Genomic DNA, 10,264 nt, shown 5'->3' with positions numbered 1-10,264 from the left:
AGGAATAGTCCAAAACGTCCCTTAAAACGTGTAAAGAAATCCGACTCCACCTGGGATTACGCAACCTGTGACGGCCCGTCGTGCCTGCGACGGTCCGTCGTGCTGGTTCGTCATGGACTCAATTTTTTTAAGGAGTCTGTGACGGCCCGTCGTGCCTACGACGGTCCGTCCTGCACTTCCGTTACGAAGTTCAGAGAGTCGATTTCAGTACCCAAATTTCAGAAGTCTAAGTGTTCTGGAACGAGACACCTGCGACGGTCCGTCGTGCCCACGACGGTTCGTTCTGTAGGTCCGTCGCCAAGTTCAGAGAGTCGATTTCAGTACCCGAATTTCAGAAGTCTAAGTCTTTTGGAACGAGACCCCCTCGACGGTCCGTCGTGCCCATGACGGTCCGTCGTGGGTTCCGTCGTCTCAGCCAGTTTTTCCAGAAATAAAATCTGCAGCTCAAAACGACTAAACAGGTCGTTACAGTTCAAATATTCACTTATTTACAATTACACTAGTATCTAGTAAAATGGTCATAATTATTAACTTTGAACATTAAATGATACAAAATTTGTGGAATTTGAAAGAAAACTCATTGACCTAAAATTTTGATATGTCATAGATCACCTAATTCATTACGTACTAAAAGATATTGTAGTATACATTGTTTGCCTTCTAGAGAGGCAAATATTGATTGCTTGTAGTTTTTTTACCATTTTTTTATGGATGTTTGTGATGATTTAACAAATTGTGTGTGTTAGTTCTAATAGATAATTCTAGGTATTAATAAGTAAAATGAGGTATGTACCGTAAAATAGAGTTTCTCTATACCCTACTTTCACATCTAATGCCAAAATTATGAACGTATAAAATTTTACTTATTTGGAATTACACTAATCTCTAGTAAAATTGTCATAATAATTTACTTTAAAAATTAAATGATAAAAAATTGGTGGCACTTGAAAGAAAACTCCTTGACCAACAATTTTTATATGTCATGCCTCATCTAAATCATTACGTACGAAATAATATGGTAGTATACATTGTTTCTCTTTTCGTGAGGCATACATTGATTGCATATAGTTTTTTTGACCAAATTTTTTTGGGGTGTTTTGATGATTTAATAAATAATGTATTTGAGTTTGAATGGATAATTATAGATATTAATAAGTTCATATGAGATATGAACCGTGAAATATACTTTTTCTATACCCGAAATTAACACCTAAATACAAGGTTAAGAATGTTTGAAATTTCATTTATTTACAATTACACTAGTCTCTAGTAAATATTAATAATAATTAACTTTAACATTAAATGATAAAAACTTGGTGGAATTTGAAAAAAAGTTATTGACCTGAAATTTTCCTATGTCACGGATCACCTAATAAATTACGTTCCAAAATTATGAACGTCTAGAATTTCACTTATATACCATTACAGCTGACTCTACTAAAATAGTCATAGTGATTTACTTAAAATATTAAATGATACAAGATTGGTGGCATTCGAAAAAAATCATTGACCTATAATTTTCATATGTCATGCTCACCTAATTAATTATATGTACATAAAGATCTAGTAGTATACATTATTTGCCTTCTTGAAAGCACATATTTATTGCATGTAATTTTTTGACAAAAATTTATTTTGCATGTTGATGATGATTTAATAAAAGGTGTGTTGGTTTAAATGGATAATTATAGGTATTTATAAGTTCGAATGAGGTACGGACCTGAAATAAAGTTTTTGTATACCCGAAAATAATATCTAAAGCAAATATTGTGAACGTTCGAAATTTCACTTACTTACAATTACACTACTCTCAAGTAAACTGATCATAATGAATTATTTTGAATATTAAATGATACAAACTTGGTGAAATGTGAAAGAAAACTCATTGACCTACATGTCCTCGCTAACCTAGTTCATTATGTACTAAAAAATATGGTAGTATACATCGTTTGCTTTCTAGAGAAGCACAAATTGATTGCATATAGTTTTTTGACCAATTTTTTTTGTTGGAGTTTGTGATGATTTAATAATTATACGCGTTAGTTTCAATAAATAATTATAGGTACTAATAAGTTCAAATGAGTATGGACCGTCAAATAGAGTTTTTCTATACCCAGAATTTATCATCTAAAGCAAAAATTATAAACGTTTAAAATTTCACTTATTTACCAATACACTAGTCTCTTGCAAAATGATCATAATGATTTACTCTAATAATTAAATGAATTAAAATTGATGGTATTTAAAGGAAAACTCAACGACCTACTATGTACATATGTCATAACTCATTTAATTAATTACGTACTAAAAGATATGGTAGTGTACATTATTTGTCTTTTAGAGACACACACATTTATTACATATAGTTTTTTGACCAAATATATTTTGTGGATGTTTGTGCTGAATTAATAAATTATGTGTGTTAGTTCGAATGAATAAATATAGGAATTAATAAGTTCAAATAATGTATCGACCGATAAATAAGTTTTTCTATACCCGAAATTAACATCTAAACCCAAAATTATGAATATTCTAAATTTTACTTATTTGCAGCTGTGCTAGTCTCTAGTAAAATGGTCATAATGATTTACTTTAAACATTAAATGATAGAAATTTGGTGGCATTTGAAACAAAACTCATTAAAGTACAATTTTTATATGTCATGGCTCAACTAATTCATTACGTACTAAAAGATATGGTAGTATACATTGTTTGGCTTCTAGAGAGGCACACATTGTTTGCATGTAGTTTTTTGACAAAATTTTTTGTGTGAATGTTTGTGCTTAATTAATAAATTATGTGTCTTAGTTCGAATAGATAATTATAGGTCTTAATTAGTTCAAATAAGGTATGGACCGTGAAATAAAGTTTTCTGATACCCGAAATTAATATCAAAAGTAAAAATTATGGACGTTCGGAATTTCACTTATTTACAATTACACTCGTCTCAGGGTAAATGGTCATAAATATTTACTTTAAACATTAAATGATACCAAATTGCTGGTATTTTAAAGAAACTCAGTGACCTAAAATTTTCATATTTTATGGCTAACCTAAATCGTTACGTACTACAAGATATTGTAGTGTACATCTTTTGACTTCTAGAGAGACTCACGTTGATTACATCTAGTTTTCTCACCAAATTTTCTGAAGGTGTTTTCATTAATTAATAAATTATGTATGTTAGTTCGAATGGATAATTATAGTTACTAATAAGTTCTAATGAGGCATGGACTGTAAAATAGAGTTTTTCTATATCCGAAATTAACATCTAAAGCTAAAATTATGAAAGTTCAAAATTCCACTTATTTACAATTACAGTAGTCTCTAGTAAAATTGTCATAATAAATTTCTTTAACCATTAAAGATACAAAATTGGTGACATTTGAAAGAAAACTCATTGACCTACACCTTTCATATGTCATAACTCACCTGACTAATTATGTACTAAAAGATATGGTTGCATACATTGTTTTCCCTCAAAAGAGGCACACATTGATTGAATGTAGTTTTTTACACAAATTTTTTTTGGGTGTTTGTGACGATTTAATATATTATGGGTGTTAGCTCGAATGGATAAATATAGGTATTATAAGTTTAAATGAGGCATGGAATAAGAAATAATTTTTTCTATACCCTAAATTAACATCTACAGACAAAATTATGAACATTCGAAATTTACTTATTTACAATTACATTATTCTCTAGTAAAATAGTCATAATAAATTACATTAAATATTGAATGATACAAATTTTGTGGCACTTAAAAGAAAACTCATTGACCTACAATTTTCATGTCATGGCTCACCTAATCCATTACGTACTAAAATATATGATAGTATACATTCTTTACCGTCCTGAGAGGCACACATTGATTGCATGTAATTTTCTTACCAAAATTTTTTGTGGGTGTTTGTGATAATTTAGTAAATTATCTGTCTATTCTAATGAATAATTATGGGCATTAAAAAGTTCAAATGAGGTATGGACTGTAAAATAATATTTTTCTATACCAGAAATTATTGGTTTAAAGCAAAAAATTATGAACGTTTAAAAATTTCACTTATTTACAATTACACTAGTCTTTAGTAAAATGGTTATAAAGATTTAGTTTAAAAATTAAATGATACAAAATTAGTGGCATTTGAAAGAAAACTCACTGACCTGCAATTTTCATATGTCATTTATCACCTAATTTATTACGTAATAAGATATGGTAGTATGCATTATTTACCTTCTGGAGAGGCACACATTGATTGCATGTAATTTTTTGACCCAAATCTTTTGAGGGGATTTGTGATGATTTAATAAATTATGTGTGTTAGCTAGAATGGATAATTATAGATATTAATAAGTTTAAATAAGGCATGAACCGTGAAATTAAGTTTTCTATACATGAGTTTAACATATAAAGCCACAATTATGATCGTTCAAACACTAGTTTCTAGTAACATTGTCATAATAATTTACTTTAAAAAATAAATGATACAAAATTGGTGGCATTTGAAAGAAATCTCATTGACCTAAAAGTTTCATGAATCATGGCCTACCTAATTATTTACGGGCTGAAATATATGGTAGTATATATTGTTTGCCTTCTAGAGAGACAAGCATTGATTGCATGTAGTTTTTTGCCAAAATTTTTTTGTGGGTGTTGGTCATGATTTAATAAATTATGTGTCTTAGTTCGAATGGATAATTATAGGTATTAATAAGTTCAAATTAGGTATGGACCTTGAAAGAGAGTTTTTGTATACCGAAATCAACATCTAAAGTCAAAATCATGGACATTCAAAGTTTCACTTATTTACCATTACACTAGTCTCTACTAAAATGGTCATAATGATTTACTTTAAACATTATATGAAAAAAAAATGGAAAAATTACCTAACTAAACAATATTTCTTTTCTTATTCTCTAAAATTCTCTACCATTTTAAAATATTACAAAAACCCCTCTTTTCTATTCCTTCTCTCTTTTTCCATATAGATAACTCACAACTTTTTAACACAAAAATTTTTGTTCCTATTTTCACGCCTGAAATCACTCCCACATATTAGTTATTATCTTCATTACTCAATTTTTGAATTTCAAATTTATTCTCTCTCAAGTTTATTAATTTCTAGTTCCTAAAGAGATAGAACTATTTCATCATCAATTTTTTTTTAGTTCTCGAATTATCGTTTAAATATTATTTTTTAGCTTTTTCATCTACAATTTTCTGATATCATTGTTGCGTAGTGTTTATATTTCTCAATATAAATGTACTTGAGACATAAACACCACCTAATATATCTTTATATGTACCGAATGATACAATGTATCTTCAATCCAATTCAAGTTTAAAAGGATATAATAGACAGTACAAAATCAGTTGTACGTTATGTATCTACAATTTTTCATGTTTGTTAAGTCTTACCCAATTTAGAAGGATATGTATGTGTATATGTATATGTATATACTATCCAATAATAATCTTGATACATTAATTATAATATTCTATAATTAGAGCACTGTGTATCACTTTTAATATTTGGTATATGATACATAACATGAACAATGTTAACTACTTTGTTATGTATCAAATTATGATATTTATCTTTTTAACCATTATATTTTAATTTTTATGATACATTCTGTAGCGCATTGATGTAATTTTCTACTACCTCTAGAAGATGTAAAAATTTCAGACTGACAACCAATACAGATACATATTAATGGCTAATGTGTATCACACGTATTTGATATACATTGATGACCATGATACATTAATACAAATTACTACTAAATATCCGTTCTTTTGATAACTAAAATGGTATTTGATACTTAATAACTAACACACACTAATGTATCAATCTAAAATCAACTATCTAAATACATTACAATCAATGATACAACTATTCACAAAAAATGGATTACACAACATCTCGAGACCAAAAATCAAAAAATCAACCAGACAACATCTCTCAGTAACGAAGATAAGGTTCAGAATAAACTTTGAGTAAATAATGAGTACCCCACTTAACAACATCCACAGCATGACTAAGTTCACCACTAGCAAGTAACTGTCTACCATATTCCAAAATGCTCCATAATAACATGTCATGGATAAACAAGATTCACATAATCACCGGCGTCATAATAACTTCCAACCAAATTAAGCTGTAAAAAAACTCCCCCAAAAAATCAAAATATGTCCAGAATTACCCGTCCATTTAACTCTCTGATTATGAGGAAGAAACCCAGATCTCTCAGCTTTGCAAAACAAAAAAATTTTACTCAAAACTTTATCATAATTTTGCCTAGCTAATTCTACTGGAAGAACAAGAATAATAACAAAACTGAAAGGATTTTCAATGAATACAGAGAAGAATTTTTAATCTCAAAAAATTTGACATGGTCATCAAACAATTGTATAGGGATAAAACAATACTCGTCTCTGTAATGTATCGAATCTTCAGATTTCCCTCAACTTATCAATCTCCAAACTACAATGATTGATTCAACTCATCTCTCTTTCTCAGATTAGATTCTTGAATCTCTCAATATTATTGAGATATTCATGATGTATCAACTCAATTTTCAATGATTTTGAATCGAAATATAATTTTTTTTTACAATTTGGGAGAAGAAATTTGAAATTTAAATTTTTTTGAAGTTGTTTATCTTTGGTAGAGTCTAATTAGCAGTGAATAAATTAATTGCGTAATATATAGATTGGATAGTTAATTTAACGCGTCTTTTCAATTTTAAGTGCAACAGAAAAGATTTTGTTCTCTTTTTTAGCTCAACAAACAAATTTTTCTTTTATTAGAATTAATGTATCCAAATGATGAGTTATGTATCTAAAAGGTAGAGTTTTTAAGGGATTATTGTAATTCGAATAAAAATAGGGATATGATGTAATTTATTCCTTACACTATGTGATTTATGTTAGTTATACTAAAAAAATTGGTGGCATTTGAAAGAAAATGCATTGATCTACATTTTTCATTTGTCATGGCTCACCTAATCCATTACATATTAACACATATGGTACTATACATTGTTTGCCTTCTAGAGAGGCACGCATAGATTACATGTAGTTTTCTGACCAAAATATTTGTGGATGTTTGTGATGATTTAATAAGTTATGTGTGTTAGTTCGAATTAATAATTGTAGGTATTAATAAGTTCAAATGTGGTATGGACTGTGAAATAAATTTTTCTATACTAAAAAATTATCATTTAAAGCTAAAATTATGAACGTTTTAAATTTCAGTTTTTACAATTACATTAGTATCTAGCAAAATGGTCATAATAATTTACTACAAACATTATATGATACAATATTGGTGGCATTTGAAAGAAAATTCTTTGACCAACAATTTTTATATGTCATGGCTCATCTAATTCATTACATAGTAAAAATATGATAGTATACAATGTTTATCTTCTTGTGAGACACACATTGATTGATATAGTTTTTTGATCAAAATTTATTAAGGGTGTTGGTGATGATTTAATAAATAATGTGTGTTAGTTCGAATGGATAAATATAAGGTATGAACCGTGAAATAGAGTTTTTCTATATTCAAATTTTGAAACCTAAAGCAAAATTATGAACATTCGAAATTTCACTTATTTACAATTACACTAGTACGTACTAAGAAATATGGTAGTGTGCATTGTTTGACTTCTAGAGAGACACACATTGATTGCATATAGCTTTTTTACCAACATATTTTGTAGGTGTTTGTGATGATTTAATGAATTATGTGTGTTGGTTCTAATGGATAAATATAGATATTAATAACTTCAAATGAGGTATGGACCGTGAAATAGAGCTTCTCTACACCCGAATTTAACATCAAAAGCAATAATTACAAACATTCGAGATTCTTCTTATTTACAATTTTAATAGTCTCTAGTATTATATTCATTTTGCTTTTATTTAAGCAGTAAATGATACCAAATTGGTGGAATTTTAAATAAAACTCATTGACCTACAATTTTCATATTTCATGGCTAAATCATTACGTACTAAAAGATGTCATAGTGTACATTGTTTGCCTTCTAGAGAGACACACATTGATTGCGTATAGTTTTTTGACAAAAATTTTTTGTGGGTATTTTTGATGTTTTAATAAATCATGTGTGTTAGTTAAATGGATAATTATGAGTATTGATAAGTTCTAATGAGTTAGGACCGTGAATTAGAGTCTTTCTGTACAAAAAATTAACATCTAAAGTTAAAATTATGTAAGTTTGAAATTTCATTTATTTACATTGGTACTCTTTATGTAGAGCAAACTTACTTCAGCACGTGTACACCCATTCGAGTATGACTAAATGTTGGGCAGGTGGAGATCTATGTTTAGCTATCACTAAATAAATTATGTAACTTGTACAATAAACATATGATTCTAAAATTTCATGACACCATAATCTTTAAATTAGTTATAACATAATAATTCATGCCTTCTTAATAAAAATGTAATGACCCACACCGTCATTTACAGTATGTGGACATATATCAACTATAGATTTCTTCTCGCAACTTTGTATTGTGATTTTTGACTTGCGGGCATGTATGACATAATACCTGAGGTTATGGACATACGTTTCGAGGAAGAATATCTAATTATAGGACTTAAAGTTTTCAAATTTGATGGAGGTCAATATTTTGGATTAGCAAACTTGAAATTGAGTTGTTAAACTTTCATTATGACATTAGGGTTATTTATGAATTAATTAGTAGCAATCACAAGCTAAGGATCAACCATTAGATCTTTATTAATAGTTAGTCTCCAATTAGCTACTCTCTTTAGCTAATTCCATCCAAGAAACAACTATTAGTATTTACTTATCTTACTTTACGATCTTTCAAATAAATAAACAAACTCACATATGCATTATTTGAGGATGGAAAAAATAATCAGTTCACTCTGTCAAACTTAAGACAAAGAAAATCAAGCATCTCTACATAAGTTTAAACTAATTCGTTTTGATCTTAGAAAACATAGACTGATAATTGATCATTCTAATCGTCACATAAATAGGTACAATGAGAATATAGATTTAATAATATTGGTTAAAATGCCCGTCTTAAGATAGTTCATACATTTGAGATAATAGTTGGAGGACATAAAAAAAATTGTAAATATGATTTCCAGAATGGAGGGCATGTATAGAAGGAGCAATTTATTTTAGAATAAAAGTTGATAACAACTTAAGGTAAAAACGTAAAGCATTTAAGGAGAATCTATTACATACTAAAGTTTATCTTGCCACTTTAATTTTGAGTTTTATTTTTTCATAATTATTTTTATTTATCTTAACGGAAATCTATTACAATGTTGATAACTAAATGAAAAAACAACTTCTCTACTAGAAAAAAAATGAAATCCCAACGATAAAAATATATTTTCCCTCTAATTTTTCTCTTATATAAATGTCAAAAATCGCTTATAAAAAATGCTGCTTGCACCAAAAGGAGGTACAGGTTGAGTGCTGGATTTGATCCCTAAAGGATTTCTTGAGTTGCTCAATATCCCTTTGCGTTGCTTGAGCATGCTCCAACTGGGAGTCAAGTTTGTGCACCTTGGCTTTGTCAACTTCATGTGCTTTTTCTTGTTCAAGATTTGCTATCTTTATATCTTAAATTTTCTTCTTCAAATTTTCCATTATCATTTTTGTTGTTTCAATTTTCTCCTTGGCCTTCTTATATTCTCCTTGAGTATGATTGATGAATCACTCAACATCCGTTACACTGAGTATAGCATTTTCATTGTTTTTCTTCAATCTAGACAAAAATGACAAGATTTCTTTCTATGTGTTTTGCCAATGGAGAAATGAGAAATGTTCTCTATAATCTCCGAATCCTAGATGTGCTCTCAAATTATGTGGATTTATTTAAATTTTGAGAATCAAATTAATACTTTAGGTTCTCAAAGAGAAAAGAAAAGTTATTTGAACCTCATGTAGACATGTTCAATTTAATTTATGTTTGCTTACTAGATATGTGTTTAGTAAAAAAATTTCAATTACTGATGTATATTAGATACTTTGAAGTAAATAATTTAGACTTACTGATCTAATGATCATCCGGTTTTAGGTGAAAGAACAACTTAGATATTATCAGTGATTTAGAGATCATGTTCTTGACTGTAGCAACAATTTAGATATTATACGGGCTTGTTCTCATTCAATAATAAATTTGTACATTGTATTTTTTTATTGTGATAAGCAGAGCAAGAAAGAACTCTTATATATATATATATAT

Source organism: Solanum pennellii, chromosome 1 (genome assembly GCF_001406875.1).
Source record: "Solanum pennellii chromosome 1, SPENNV200".
NCBI lineage: Eukaryota > Viridiplantae > Streptophyta > Magnoliopsida > Solanales > Solanaceae > Solanum > Solanum pennellii.
Note: the sequence above shows the minus strand (reverse complement) of the source record.